Source organism: Chinchilla lanigera, unplaced genomic scaffold, assembly GCF_000276665.1.
Source record: "Chinchilla lanigera isolate Chin_1 unplaced genomic scaffold, ChiLan1.0 scaffold00027, whole genome shotgun sequence".
In the NCBI taxonomy this organism is placed as follows: Eukaryota; Metazoa; Chordata; class Mammalia; order Rodentia; family Chinchillidae; genus Chinchilla; species Chinchilla lanigera.
Window position 1 is genome coordinate 20,045,332 of NW_004955428.1, and position 16,860 is coordinate 20,062,191.

The window sequence follows — 16,860 nt, forward strand, 5'->3', positions numbered from 1 at the left end:
ATACTGTGAATGGAAGATCTCTTTCCCCGAGACATGAAATGCAGAGTCTTAGGAGAATGGCCGCTGTTTTAGTCAATGCTTACTACAGTCAGGTATAGGAGAATGAAGATGTCTCTCAGTGTGTTGGAGACCGAAGACTCCAGTCCAGGCTTGGAGCCCGTGGTAATGTCCTGCACAGGTCTGTATCAAGGATCTGCACTGCAAAGGCCCAAGAGCCAGTGGTGGAAGCTAGAAAGTCTGTGATGGCAAGTGAAAGATCTGTGTCAGGAGGCTGAAAGACCTACACTGAGAACATGGAGATAATGGCTAAAATGAAGATGAGGATTGAAGCTCTCCCAAAGGAAGACAGCAGCTGAAACTCCTTTGAAGAAAAACTGCTGAAAAGCAGCTTCTTCAGGAAAATCAGCAGCACGCAGTCTTCTCTTCCTGTTCTCTTTTTATGCCATTCTGGCAACAATTCTCAGCTGGATCTTTCACACCCGGAACCATGCTGACTCAGTTCATCTGGACATTTCCATTCAAGTTGACCATTAATTAGTCCACCACAGCCTTGCTGAATGAGTAGGTCAATTTTCTCCTGGTTTTGCTAATTTTCTCAGTTCTTCCACAATTCCCCAGGGTGAGGAATGATTATTTCTGGTGAGTCGTGATCTTCCAATTGCCTTTCACTTTCTCCCAAAGTCAGCAAGTTTTTCTTTGTTTTTGGATACAAACGTGAAGATGATTTAGTCATCTCTACCCAACGAACATGAAATATTATCTCAGGCTTGCCCAGGGAAATCTGAAGGTGTTCAAACAGTGGAAACTTCCTCCTGTTGTTGCTTCCATTTGCTGGAAAAGAGGCTGTCCCATCTGACTTTCACCTAAGCGTTTCTGAGATTGATGAATATTTCCTTCAAAACAGAAGTCTGCAGCATTATTTATTACGAGCATAATCATTAATGAAAGGTAGGTAATTTATGTAATCTGGGGAGTCCTGAAGATCTCCTATTGAAAGCTGCCTTAGCATCACAAAAGGATCTTCAAATACGTGACCAAGCCTGCCTTGTTCAACACATCATGTTTCATTAATAAATCAAGGAATCTCTACATCAGAGCCCAGTGTTAAATCCACTTGTACAAGGTAGAAATAATCTTCTCCTCTTCCAAAACATGGATCATCAAACTAAATTCATTTTGTACAGAGTAAAATTTGGATGATTTCCATACAGAAACTTAAGCAACTGAAATAGAAAGTTCCATCAAAAATTTCTTTAGCTAAATTGAACTATTCCAAAGCAAAATTAGAGAATTTAAAAAGAAAATCCATTATGAGAACTCATAGTATGTGTGGCGGATCACTTGCTTTTACAACAAATATTTCTAATGTTGTTGCTTTCAAGTATAATTTTTAGTAATTATAATTAAAGAAAAGATAAAAAATGAACTGCATTTTGCAAAAACTTCATTTGTTAAAAATGCAAACAACATCTAGAAGTAGATTTACAAAATGCTTCTTTAGAAGTCTACATATTTCTAATAGAAAAAATAGACAAGAAATAAAGTGTATACTTCCATAGTGATCATGGTAATTAAGTCAACCTTAGCTTTGTTTGAAAAATTTGGAAATTCAGTTATTCTAACTCAGTATGTGAATTTTCTCAATCCTGACTTCTATTTTGGTTTGTAGAATACACTAGTTATAGAGGATTCAACTATGAGTTATGAGTGCACTGCAAGCGCTCTCAAGGGCAATCTTACTTCACTAGTTTCTTAATATAGTAGAACATCATTTCTCCCATGATAGAATACTCCATTCAGGTGTAAACTTGTATTTCTGGAGCCAAATGCAAAGTATATTCAAAACACAGCTTATCATTTGACTTTACACTGTCAGATTTTTGAGGTCAACAGAATGATCTTCTAAAATTTTACTTTGAGGGGCTGGGGATTTAGCTCAGCGGCAAAAGCGCCTGCCTGGCAAGCGCAAGGTCGTGAGTTTGGTTCCTGGTACCGGAGAAAAACCAAAAAAAATAAATAAATAAAATTTTACTTTGAGTCCAAAAATTGAGTTCCAAATAACTGAACCATAGGTAGTCTTGACTAATGTTCTACTTGAAGCATCTGAGGATAATGAAACATCATTTATGTTTGTGAAATTATTCTGTTAGAGACAAAATAATAGCAATTATTGCTTCATATTTCATACATTCCCAAGAAAACATGGAATAAAAAGGTAAGAAGTTGACTTAGAAGAACTGTCATTTGATCTAAATGGAAAAAGCAGTCCACTGCATAATACATAGAGACCTTCTTCATGAGTCCATGTTGAATAGCTATCTTTGGGAAGGGAAGGTGTTTTGGAAATAGCTCTTAATTTTTGAGGTATGTGCTGACATTTTTTTCAGCAGATTTATATGTTTTAGTTTTTCACATGGCCAGGGAAATTAGAATAGACCCCTAAGAGATGTTAAATGCCCATAAATTCTTTGTGAAAAGGGAAATTCAGTACTTCAGTTTTTTATTAAATAGTCCCCATTTTTGAGATTATTGTTGCTGAGATTTTTTTTCCACAAAAAAGCTACTACTAAACAATGAATGCTTGTAGATTACATCATAAGTAAATGGCAGACCCTCTTCTACTAAATGTACTCGGACTATTTTTTGCTGTACAGAAGTAAATCAAGCCTTGTTTACTTTTATAGGCCTGCCATGCTTATTTTCCATTGCCTCCCTCGCTTTATTGGCCAGCAGCCTGGTGCTGCCATTCACTTACAGAACAGGTGAGTGGTACACCTCTGAAGACTTCAAGGAATTAGCTTGTGTTTTAGTAAAATTCATTTAATCAGCAACTGCCCCACCCTCTCTTAAAAGAGTGGTCTGATTCACACATTGCATTACATTTGAGAAGGGCTGCAAATCTAGTTACTTTAACACTTTCTTGATGACAAAGAAGAGTTTGCAAATGGGAAAAGTGTAAGCCCATCAAGCCCCATGCTGGCATATTTTATTGCAGTTTTAGTAATAGTTTGTTAAAAATTAAAACTTTTAACAAATGCTAAATTAATAAGCATCGTGACAACAGGCATAATCTATCTAGAACTTACTCAAGTGGGTCATTTTACATCTAGAATGGAATCATAGCACACTGATAGACTCACAGAGCTGTGAGGAGGGCCACTCATGCTGAAGATCCTAACCATGCAAGATGCCCTGCTAGACTTGCCTAGGGACAAAATTTTCATAGTTTAGGACCAGATGGCACCACGGTGAGGAACACTTACAGAGTGGAAATTAAATAGCCAGAGAAGTTGAGACGTGTCAGGTAAGGAGAGAAGTTGGTGTGTGTTAGTCAGCTTTCCATTACAGTCACAAATACCTGAAACAATGAAATTATCAGGAGAAAAGGATTCTTCTGGCTCCCCGCTTTAAGGTTTCAGTCCACTGTTATTGGCCTTCTTGCTTTTAGGTCTGTGGTTGGACACAACACTGTAGCAAGAGCTTGTGGCAGAGCAAGGCTGATCACCTCATGGCCAAGAAGCAAAAGAGAACAAGAGGAAGGAATTGAAGTTTTATAATCCCCTCAAAGGGCATAACCCCAAAGACCTAAAGATCCCTTTGTAGGCTGCAACTCTTAAAGTTATTACCCCTTTCCAAACATGCTAACTAAGCCAGAGACCAAGCCTTTAGCACATGAGCCTTTAAGATCCAAACCAGAGCAGTTGGTTTTCATGTAGTGGAGAAGAAAGCTACATGCTATGTCCGAGTCATAACTATCGTCTTCCTAGGTAACAGGAATGAATCAAGTCTCTTTCTACTTATATTTCAAAAGCTTGTGTTCAGTGACTGTCAGTGCTAAAGATAAATGTCTATTTTAGCTGTGGAGATTACTTTCTTCATTGTTTAGGTTTTGTTCCTGTTCATAAAATTCTGTTGTTATTAATTAATCCGCTATTTTCATGCAACATTGACTTAGAACATAAACAAATATTGAGGGACATCACCTCTCACTTCCATGGCAACAAATTAAAAGCAAATACTAATCATCTGAATAATTTCCTCCTTAATGCACAGGTGCATATTACCACAATATATCTCTGCTCTCTCCCCCAAAGAGAAAGATTAAAGAATGAATGTCCTATGCCTAGAGAACTACTGAACATCTGCTTGGTTCTGGCACCAAACACATTTGTAAAAAAAGTGAACTGAGTTTGTACATTCTGTTAGAGCCAGATTTGGGAGGCATTCAGTTTGGCAGAACTACGTAAGCATTGCTGAATTTTGAGGATAAGAGTAATGTGAGAGGATGGTGTTCAAAAACTCACTCAACAGTGGTTTGTGGTATTTCATTATGGAGGTGACAAAGGGCAGTCTGGAAAGTTACATCATTCTGCACATATCTAGATGAGGCCAAGAATGAGTACATCAGTTCAAGCGATTTAAAAATTACCCTGGACTCCAAATATTTCCAACTTTTGAAAGAGTAACCCAAACTCTAGAATTGGGTGATAGTTTATATTGTAAAACTCCATGCCTTGTCAAAATTTAAATTTCATTTATTGCCAAGAATATGATTAAAATCAAATTTAATGTAAATTTACCTGATGGGAAAATAATTTCTAGATTCTTTGGGTAATTCTGTATCTTTCTACTTACATTGTTAGGAGATATGTTAATTGGAGATTTGATTTCTTAAAGAAGTGATTATTTCTATGCCCAAGAAGATAATTGATCTTTATATATTTAATAGATATAATTGTTTAAGCTGTTAAAGCACTAGTCCAGGAGGATCTGGGGTCATACTTTATTAACCTTTGTCTCATGGGCACCAACAGAATGTCTAATGCATGAGAAGCCTGCAATAAGTAGTAGATATTGAATGAAGAATTAATCTCTGTCTTGTGATATGTTTCAAAAAAATCATTGACTTGGTGATTTGAAAATCTATACCATACTCCCTAAATATTTATATAAATGGATAGATTGTTAATCACATGACTTTAGGTAAATGGTTGGGCTTTGTAGTTGTGTAGAGTTCTAAAGATGTAAATTTGTAATACTTAGCTTTATGGGTAGCCACATATGCCTCTTTTTAAATTCTCCTACCATGAAACATGAATTCTTTCATAAAGTCCTTGTGAAATTATTGAAAGAATAATTTCTGTTTTGTAAGGACATTTTCATCTTTTGGAAACACTAAATACTTGCCACCAAAGAGAAAAAAATTCCAAGTTAGTGACTTTTTGCATGTCAGAATGATTCAAGCATCACTGCAGAAAAATAGGATAAAATGCATCATTAATCTTATGTTATGTAAATTCCATGTCAACTTAAAAAATTCAAGGTAGCCTGCCAACCAGGAGCCCCGTTACTGAAGAACACAACTGTTTTTGAACTGCTTCAAGAGAATCAGTGAGATACAAACCGTGCAACAAATTCTACATTTAAAACTGGCACTGGAATGGAAACCAATTTTAAAAGCACATAGAATTTGGCTCATCTCAATTCAATTTTCTGTATGATGAAAACCAAGCAAGGGATTACTTTTTTCAATTTGACCAAATCCTCAAGATGGTTTTGCTTAATTAAATTTCTATAAGGCAATTGTTTACTCTTACTTTCCTCTGAAATAAAACCAGTGGTTTTCCTTTGAAGTGACCCAGATGCATGTTGCTTGTGCTTACTCAGCAATATGCTTTCACATATGGTGGTGGTTGGTGAAGATGACACAGTGTGTTGTTTCTTCACAGAGATACGCCACGTGCCGGCTTTGTGCTGTCAAATGAACTCTGGTATCAGCAACCATTTTGGTCTCTATTCATCAAAATCTCCTAAGCCAGCTTTTGGCTTGATCTCATCAGGAATTGAAAGGTTAAGACCTTTTGCATTTCTGCATATTACACACTTCCAGGGAAGAGAGTATTCCAAACTCTCTCCTTATGTCCAAAGACAACAATGCCTTCAGTGTTCTGGGAAGCAACTTTAATGGGAGCATTCTTCCTGCTCTTCTAACTGCTCTTCCTCCTCCCATCTTCGACCCTTTCATTCTCTTCCATCTTCTTTTCCTTCTCCCTCTTCTTTCCCTCTTCCTTTTCCCCTCTCCATCTTCTTATTCTGCTTCTTTCTTCCTCTTCCCTTTTCTTCTTCTGTAGCTTGTAAGAAATAATCGCCCCTGCATTTGTTAAGGAGGCGGCACACCTATTTGTTTTTAACAACTTTCAGCACAGTTGTTGGAGAGCTCCAGTAGAGTACAACTCAAATCTTGTCAAATCTTACTGATTCCTCACTCCAGCGAAAGCACTTCTTTTGGAAAGATCTAAAGGAATCACTTTTCCTTACAGTCCTATGAGTCACTTAGCTCATTCAAGTTTTTCTTTGAAGATTACCTTTGCAGGAGGATTTTTCCTCTCCAGCCTGTTTAGAAATACTGTGCTTCACCTCCTTCTGTTATAATTTCTCCTTGACTTCAAGCATATTTTTAATCTGCTTTATGCATATATCAATTATATCATTTAGTGCCCATTTCCCAGACCTGGAATATAATCTCCATAAGCTTACCATAGATATTTGAGTGCATTCATATTTACCTAATAAAACAGGAGAAGTAGTGCACCAATAATTGTCATATTTTAGTACTACTGCATAGAGAGTGCACATTCACTTGGTACCCTGCACACTCCCCCTACAGGCATATCGCCACACATGCAACTGCGTCCACAAGGGGACATTTAAGAGATACGATGATTTTGTATTTCACATCATTTTTACACACTTACTTTAGAATTTAACCTCACATTAAACTGTCCCCATTATAGTGCACCTACCACTTATCATTAAAATATTGCATCAATTTAAACCCTTATGTTATAAAAATTATCAAGTATATAGTACTCAATATGCACTAATTTAAGGATCAGTAGTACACATAAGAGTAATAAGAAGTATTGATCATAGGCATAGTATATTGAAACTATGTGTACCTACATATGTATGAATATAAAACTGGGTCAAATATGGTAAAAAGAACATATTTCTAAACTTCTATAAAAGAAAAATGATTTTTCCCGTTTCTAGTGTCTCTTTGAGAGTAACTAAAGTTAATTCTTGAATTTTTAATAAGTGACTGTAATGACAGGATCTATAATTCCCTTTCTTCTCTTTTACACAATTCTTATCAAGTCTCGTGGTTTCAATTATCACCTTTATTTGTACAATTCCCCAATCTATTTTTTAATCTTGACCGCACTCGTGAACTCCAGTATCACATTTCTAATTGCCTACAGGGCATCTCCATTTGGGAGTCAGTGTATCACTGAAAACTCAGCAAAACCTGTCATTATTCTACAACTTTATGTTTCTGTTCCGTTTCCTTAAAAAAAGTATGCTCTGATTTATCTTTCCTGTATTTGAAGACTAGGAAACTTTCCTCTCCTTTCCGAACATTTAAAACTTTCCTCTCCTTTCTGAACATTTACATAATTTTCTTCTTAGCTCTTATTTTTCTCTAATTTCCATCAGTACACACTCTCACCCTTATTTGTATCTTCCATGACTATATTATTAGAATCATGTTCAACTTTCTTCTCCTCTTAGTCTTAGTCTGATTGACTAAAGAAAAATACCTGGCTTTGATCATGCCAATACTTTGGTCAGAATTTTTAAAATCTCTAGAAAATCTTCTAATTTTATAAGCAGATTTTTAAAAAGTTTTCCATCTTATAACTTTATTTTAAAAACAAATGTTCTGGTCCAAAACTTATTCATACGATTCCTATCTAGTTCTTTCCCAGTTTCATACTAAGCTACAGTAGGAATGTTACCCAAAGGTCCATTGCAGTTAAAGCCCCAAGTGGCATCATCTGGAAAGAAGGAACCTCTGAGAGATGAGCTGGGTGGGAGGTATGTAGGTCACCAAGGGTTTTTCTTCTCACAGGACTCCTCAGAAGTCTCAGAGGGTTGTTGCAGAAACCTGAGTTTGCCCCATGTAGCTCTCTTTGAGATGGGACACATAACTGCTTGCTGTCACTGTTGTTGTCTGTTACGAAGCAACTAATGATTGAGCCAGTACAGGAACCACATCTTTGAGCCTCCAAACCTATATAAGAAATAAACTTCTTCAAATAAAAATATTCTGTGTCACACACTTTGTTGTAGTAAAGAAAAGCTGACTAATACACACTTTTTTCTTTGATAAACTGCATAAGTCTTAACCTAACCTTCTGAGTTAGGCTGAAAATTCATTTCTGCTGTGAAGTCTCCTCTGATGCCCTTGGCCCATGCTCGTCTTACCTGCTCAGGAAGTCTGGATTTGGTGTTAGGTCTGTCATGAGCTGTGAGGCCTGCAGCAAGACACTTTCCATATTTGCAGGGCCGGGGATAGAGCTCAGTGGCACAGTGCCTGCCTGTCCATATTTGCAAATCAGAGTTGGGTTACACGATGTCTTATATTTTTGACCTTGCAAAATCAGACAAACTTGCAATATATAATTCGTTTGCATTTGGTTATTTCTTGGATTTTATTATTGTCATTTAAGAATTTAATCTTCCCAAATGCAAGTTGAGAGACAGCAACAGAGACAGAGACAGAGAGAGAGAGACAGAGGCAGTCAGAGGTACAGAGAGACATATAGAGAGACCATAATTATACTTTTACATATACACCATAGAATCACATGCAGAGTAAAAGTGAGTTTAAAAAGTTTTGAGTTATTAAAGTCTCAAATGTGTCAGCTTATAATTTTTTCTGAAAGAGAATTTTGCCTCCATTCTTTGCTTTGACAGGCAGGCAGGCTGAGTAGTTTGCTTTCTGGTGACCAGTCAAAGGGGTGAAATCCCGTATCCTCCTCTCTCTCCTCTGACTCTTCCTTGGCCTCCACCTTGGCTGGGGCGGCTGCAGCAGCAGGAGCAGTGGTGGTGGCTGCAGTGACAGGGGCAGCAGCCACAAATATGGGTGGGTCAGCCAAGAAGGCCTTGAACTTTTCAGCAAGTGGGAAGGTGTAGTCAGTCTTCAAGGACAAAGGCAACGCCCACCTGCACCCAGTGAAGATAGAATGGGGCACTGAAGCAACAGTTGGGTAACCAATCTGCAGACAGGCGCCTGCACCATTGTGGACACCCTCCAGAAAGCGAGACTGCACTTTCCTCTGTAATGTCCAGCACTTCAGGGTTGTAGATGCTGCCACTGTCAAACATTTGCTGAATGATCACAAAGGAGAATGGGGAGATATTCAACATGTTTATGAGGGTGGCCTCACTGGCTCCCACTTCGTCTCCAGTCTTAATCAGCTGCACATCACTCAAGATTTCAATGGTGCCCCTGGAGACTTTAATGGTAATGCTCAGAGCCTGGAAGAAGGAGGTCTTCTCAGGCCCCAGGCCAGTGTTCTGCGCTAGTATGGCGACTTCACATGGTGCAGTGGCAGCTGTACTGGGAGCAGCTGGCAGCTTATTGGCCAGCAGCATATCTCCGATCTTAGTGAGGTCCTCCTTGGTGAACACAAAGCCCACATTCCCCCGGATATGAGGCAACAGTTTCTCCAGAGCTGGGTTATTTTCCAGATGTCCTGGGATGGTCTTGTGCGTCACGGTATTCTTGCCCAACAGCACCACCGCCTTCCCTAGGAGGGACATGTGGATCTGCTGCATCTGCTTGGAGCCCACATTGTCTGCTCCCACAGTGAAGCATTTTGGATAATAATCCAAAAGTTGGATGATCTTAAGAAAGTATTTGTATTTCCAGGTTGCCCTGTGTTCCCTGGGCATCATGACCATGTGTCAAGGATTGCCACACAGGGTTTGAAGATGATGTCATTCTCATGAGGATGCCTGGAAAGAGGAGCAATTTTAGCCTTAGTAATTTTTGTTGACCATGAAATATTCTATTGATTCAAAGATACTAAATCAACTGAAGGTCAAATCTAGGAAGCTCTTCACAGAGCTTTGATTTCTGAGTCCCAGATATGTAGGGAGAATTTTACTGAATCATAAGAAATGTTTGCCAAGACAATGAGTGGCATGGAAAATGAAGTGGTTATTTTTCTCTTGTAATTTTATTTTTCCAGCTCCACAAACCATCATTTGTGCCTCCATTTCAATTCCTTACATGTGCCCCAGTCCTGCCTTTATTCCGGTTTTATTCCATTTTTTATGCATATCTGCTTGTTTGAACTAGAGTGATTGTCAGTTGCAGGCTTGCTCACACTAGCAAGCATTCTGACAAATCTGATGCTTCTACAGAATGAAAGGACAGCTGGTTTTGAAAATAGTTGAATTACTGAAGTTTTGAGAAATCCATTCACATAAATCCCCCTTCACTGAGCATGTGCCATATCATATAAGGCAAGATTCTAGGAGCTAAAATATGCTGATAACTCAGCCACATCCACCAACTAATTCTTCTCCTTAGGGGATCATTAAAAGTATAGACATAGAGTCATTGGATCTGATCTATGTAATCAGAGGCAAAATATTGTATTGTGAAGCTTCAAAGGGTATGGTTATAAATAAATGAGGGAGCTCAGGGGAGCTGGAAAAACTGGTAGAGTTTGGATGAGTCAAGGGAGCAAAAAGACTATTAGAGGTGAGAGTCAGCCCTGGAGGAAGAATCCAGAAGAAAGCCCGGGAAGGGTGACATGGAAAGGCAGTGTGTGGAGCCTCGGCTCTGGAACAGGCTGGAAATACAATAGAATTCACTGAAGGTAATTTCTAGCAGCAGTCATGTGATCACTCTGAAGCTGTCCCCTTGATTCAACACACTTTCGGGTTTCCAACTCACTTCATTACTGATGTTCACATCACAGTTTATCTCATAAATTTTCTTATTAATTCCTGCTGGTTCCCATAGAAGTTTCCTTCTAGTGCAAAGTGCAGCTTCAACTTTGATTGAAGTTTTTACTTCACATTAAAGCATTGTTTAATTCAGAAGCTAATAGTGTTTGCTGGCATTTAGAAAGATCTCAAATAATTTTACACCTTAGGAAAACCACATAAAGTGGAGAAAACAGAATAAGTTGATAAGGTTGTTTACCAGCCTCATCTGATCGTTACTGTCTCACTTCCATTTCCACTTGCATTAAACACTGAGAAAGGGAAGGAGGATGGAAGGGAGAGAGTGATAGTACAAAACCATACTTTTGGAAAAGAGATCTACTGCTGACATGCTTTAAACAACAACACGCATCTCAAAAAGAGATGAAATGATATATTTTCTGAATTAAATTCAGGGTTCAGGAAAGACACAATTACACATCCTCACAACTCCTAAAAAGGGATACAGAGACAGAAGGCAGTTGGGCATTTACACAGCTTTATCTTAATTTTTAGGCAATCTCATGGAGATCATAAAACAGTTTCAGTTACATCATGGAAAACTGCCCTTTAAATTTTTTTCCTGATTCTTTCCATATTGCCTCTAAAAACTAAGATGGAAAGTTTTTCTTTTCTTAGGGAATTTTTTTCACAAAGTGCATCTGGACTGATGCAGAGAAAAAAAAAAGAAGAAAAGAAATGAGAAAGCCTCCCAACCGCTTGATGATTTTTACTTTAAGTAAACTTTTGTTGGTACCTGCTTTTTCATTAGTCAAGTGAGAGAACAATGCTTTTGTGTTTTGCAGTTTGTTAAAAAGTTCCAATCCAGAAATTTTCCTGTTTTAAAATTTATGGAAGGAAATAATTATTTTAATTATCTTTTGAAACATAGTGATTATGAAAATAACGTCCCTAGCACCAATTCAGGAAGTCTCAAGTGAGATTTAGGCATAGCATATTTCAGGTTTAAACAATGACATGGACTCTTAATCTTTTTGATTTCAAATAAAGATCCTGCTTCTCATTGTGTTTTTAATTTGATCCACTTCTTATGACATTTTTGGACTTCAAGTGTGGTTTTACAGTTGGATGAGCTGCTTAACTTGGCATTGAATAAATTACAAAAATAAAGAGAAAATAATCACTTTTTCCTCTTCTTGGGATGAAGGAAATTTGAAAGACTGGATGTGTTATGCTAATAAGTATGTGTAAATTTGTGAAACAAAATATTTAGCCTTTATTTGTTTTTTGCTTGTTGCTGTGAAAAGGGATGAAGACCTATCATCTTATTTACTTTGTTAATGTCTTTGGGAAATACTGATTCAATAACAGACAATACATAAAAATAGGACTAAAAACATATCAACAAAGAAAATATTTACATTGAGATAGATGTTGTCATTGATATCTGTCCACAGACCGGCATTACTCAATCCACATCCTATTGTAGAAGGAATAGTGAAATATGAATTTTTCCACTTGAGTTAAAAAAACAGAGAACTTGTAAGTCACAATATGGGGACTTACTTCAATTTAACCTGTAAAATTTCTTCCATTTTTCTCAAGTTAAATGTGTAAAGCAGGGCTGGAGATTTAGCTCAGCGGCACAGCGGCTGCCTGGCAAGCGCAAGGTAATGAGTTCGATTTCCGGGACTGAAAAAATAAAAATAAAAAAATAAAAAGTAAATGTGTACAGCACTTGATACAAATGCTCAGATGATATACATTAAAGAACATAAACATCATTGTAAATGTATGTGCAAATTTATGGAATTACAGGATTGTGCTCTTTGTGATAAGTATAGGTCTGTTAGTTCACATCTAGTGTGAACCTGAAAAAAAAATCATTCATTTCTTCCCATCTCAAGACAAAAATGTTTTTCTTTGGTAATTTCATTTATATAAAATTTTAGGGGTAGTAGTGAAATATACTTATAATGAAAAAGAAACTTTTGGAGTTACATTTATAAAATAAAATACAGGTGTGTGCTAACTCATCTGTCTACACACACACACACACACACACACACACACTATTTACATTATGTAGAATATAAAATATCATTAATTGACGAATTTGCTTTTTATCAAGTTCTAATCCACTACACGTTTTTGAAATCCGGCTCAGGAAAAGTCAAGATGGAGAGTCTAAGTCTGAGTTTGGTCGGATAAGCTGGTGTGGTTCACAGTTACTTCTGTGTGGAGCTGTTACTTCTAACAAGGGTTCAGAAGTGAGTGAGTAGCAGAGTTGAGATTCGAGCTTGTCTGATTGATGATGCCAACAATCTTATATTCTACTGCCTTCCCTACCTTTGATGATCCATCTGCAGGCTGAAAACATTTATTTGCGGTTAACAAGGAATAATTGTAAGGATTTAGAGTTACAGTAGGAAGTTATCATCTACGTAGGCATTATGTAAATTCAATCAAACAAATGAAAATAACAATCACTTCAATTTCTTTTTGTTATGAGAATCCTAAAAATCTATTCTTTTTGCAACTGTCATCATCATGTAGTTCAATACATCATTAAAATATGTTCCTTCAGTTTACCTGAGAATTTGTACCCTTTGATTATCACATGCCTATCCTCATCTCTCTCTCCCACTCCAAGCCTCTTGTGATCACCTTTGATTCTTGGTTTCTCTGAGATTGACGTTTAAGGATTCTACATGTAAGGGAAATCATTCAGTATTTGTCTTTTTGTGTCTGGTTTATTATTTCATCTAGCATAAAGTCCTCTAGTTCTACCCATTTTGTAGTGAATAATAGTGTTCCCTTCTTTTCAAAACTGTATAGTATTCCACTGAATATACAAACCACTGGCTTTTGATTATTTAATTTAAAAGTCTTCTGTCCTTCATCACTTACCCATATTTGACACTTTTTCTTGCATTCACACCTGGTTCTAACACACCTTATTTAGCTTTCTGCGTATTGTTGCCCTAATTGTGCTCTGTGCTCTATGCAAACTTGAGTTCTTACCTTAGTCAGACAAGAGCTTTGCTTGTGATCTTCTCTTAGGCTTAAACAGTCTTTCCTAATCACATCTATACCAGACTACGCAAAGAGTTTCAGATTTTACATGAAATACTGATGTTGGCAATGGTAAAGCAGAACACTGAAAACAAGCTTTGCATTGTCCATTCAAAAAGTTTTAAAAATCACTTATTCTGGAACGTTTGAAATGCCCTCAATTGTTACATTTATGTGCAAGAACTCTGAAAGAAATATCCCTAAATATGACAGTGCTAAAGCTTCACCTGTCATGCACAAGAACAAGTTGTAATGATGTAACAAACTTTTCAAGCCATCAATAATTGAAGAAATAAAACTTAACAAACCAGGTTATACAAAAAATGAATTTCTTCATAGTTTCTTCCTAGAAAGTAGATTGTAAAGTCATTGCAATGTATAGGGATGAACAAAGAATATGCAGGCAAAATAGTAAGAAAAATGTATATGATGGTTAGAAAACTAATGATTTTTTATTTTAAAGAGAAAAAAACATAACAACAACAGCAATGAAGACAAAAAAAAAACAACACAGAAACAACAATAATGTAATTTTTCTCATGTTGTTAGCTTTTAAATTATGTAACTAGTGCTGGGGTCTTTTATCATTCTAAGTAAAAATTCACTCTATAATTAACTTTAGATTAAGAATACTATTCTGTTTCTTAAAGAAAATTTTCAAAATTATGTAAATTCAGGCTCTACAAAATTTAAATGTGCCTTTACTAGCTACTGTTTTAACTGCAGTGCAATAGAGAAATAGAAGAATACAGACTAATACTATGTAAATTACTCTCCCAAGATGATCCAGCTAGGAAGAGGCAGAGAGTGAATATTTTGAACCCAAACAGCAAGACTCTATAGATTCTGTGCCGTTAGGCAGTAATCCAGTACTCGTCAACCTCAATGCCACACGCAAATCTCCAAGGAGGCTTAAAAATATCATTGCCTGGGCCCCATCCCGGGCAAATGAAATCATAATCTCTTGAGATCTGAAATTTGGTATGTTGTTAAAGCTCCCCAGGTGATTCTAAAGTACAGGCAAGTGTGAGAATCATTGCATTATACCATATCTTATCAACAAAAGCGTTGACTTTTGTGATAGAACTTAAAAAAAAAATTTAAGGGAGTCATGCTATACAAGCAGTCTCACAGGAAGTTGTGCCAACACATTTTTCAAGGTATCTGTAATATCTTCCCTGGTTCATGTCCCTGTGGCCCCCTAATCCTCACAGCTGGCATTACTTAGTCTCCATATGCAAGCTCAGTTCTATCCAGGTTATGGACCAACCTTGTTCCCCAAAACCTAAGGGAGCAGTGATCACTGTCATTAGCTGTATAACACACTTTATCTGCAGCAAATCATGCTTCACTTTGCCCTGGTAGTCTATAATTGCATTTAATACTTATTTAGCCTCAGATGTGGTCTAACTTGACACAACAACCAAAACTGTTGCTTAGTACTCACCTTCTCAATAGCCCCTAAATCATTTTACACACTATCTTCTTGTCATTTTATTTCTTGGACTTTATATACAAATATAACTATATTGTATAGCCTGCAGTGTAATTTATCATACTGAGCTATTTTGAATTTTGTAAGTTCATTATAGATTGGAAAATAAAGATATATATTCCAAGTAGGTGAAAATGTTGAAAAATGACTAATAAAAAAGTAGATTAACTAATCAAATATATTTCTTTTGTTTATGAATCCAAAGAGTTGCTCCTGGCTGTATAAGTTTATCATTCTTTAACTTAGTTTCACTCAGCACGTGGCTAAACCTCATTTTTGCTTGGGATCTGTAGGTGTTATTATTTTGTACTGTTTAAAACATGTAAAAGAAAAAAATTGAAAAGCATTACCAGGATTTCAACTTTTTGTTTCTCAGTAATATTTAAAAGCATAAGTGGATAATCTTTCTTGTATCTTTAGCAGCTGGGTAGTTCTAGGTGTCTATCAGGATCTCAGGAAATGTAGCTGAACTTGCCACTGTGGCCAGTGACTGCCCTGTCCCCTGGCCCAAGGAGAGGAACTTCTTGCTTCAGGTCAGGAGCATACAGGGCTTCACTGGAGGCATTCACAGTGATTCCAGAGTGTGAATTGATGTTTGTTAGTGCACTGTTTTCCTGCTGAGCTAGTGTCTGTTTACTTCCCTTTGCTTTTCTACTTGGTTTTGATCTTTCTTGGATATACTTTCTCCATATTTCATATGGACAAATGCTGGGCCATTAACCTTAACAACCAAACATTTGAAATTCCAACCAATTTTGAGGTAGGTGAATCATTAATGTGTTTTAGTTTTGAAGCTGTAATAAGCACAGAAATAAAGAGAACCCAAAGTATTATGTTAACTGAGCTCCTCCTGTTGGAAAGGAAACACTACTGGTGAGGATAGAACACTTACTGTATCTCCAATTCTGGACATATGACAAGTACTTAATAATTTTATTTATTAGGAGTTATATTACAGCTGGCTTGGTGGATAATCAATTTAACACCAAAGGGAAAAAAGGAGATGGCAAGTACTTAATTAGTTTTTACTCTAAGGGGTATTACAAAAAGCCATTACTATGAAAAGAAGTAGCCATTTTACTGATGGTGTTTTTCGTGAGTCATTTGGACACTGGTACTGGTTACATATCATTTACTAGAATCACTTCAATGAAACTGGAAGAAAATCTTTACATTTGTTTACTTTTTCCATGAACATTATAACTTTAATAAAAATTACATTAAATATTCTTATTTTAGTTTCATTGTTGGTAGACTCTCAGAAAAACAGATCAAGGTAAGAACACTGGATAACTGTCTCAGCCCAGACAAGGCTGGCGGGGTGATCAGCTATCACGGGACAGAGGATGATTCCAAAGAAAGAGATTCGAACGTTAAAAGCCAGAACATGTGGTCTAACTGTATTCTATGCAAAGTGGCTAGAAGTGAGGACAGAACTGAGAGAGTGAGCAAAATGTTGGAGTCAGTCTGCACTGAACAGAAGAAGAACATAAGAGCAAAGGAGAGTAGTGGGCATGTGGGCTTGCCCCTGAGCTGGGGGCCGA

At 36.9% G+C, this 16,860-nt stretch overlaps 1 pseudogene; it reads right to left on the reverse strand.

The window, feature by feature from the left end:
- Positions 1-8,705: 8,705 nt before the first annotated feature.
- Positions 8,706-9,741, reverse strand: LOC102019720 (annotated as a pseudogene).
- Positions 9,742-16,860: the final 7,119 nt, after the last annotated feature.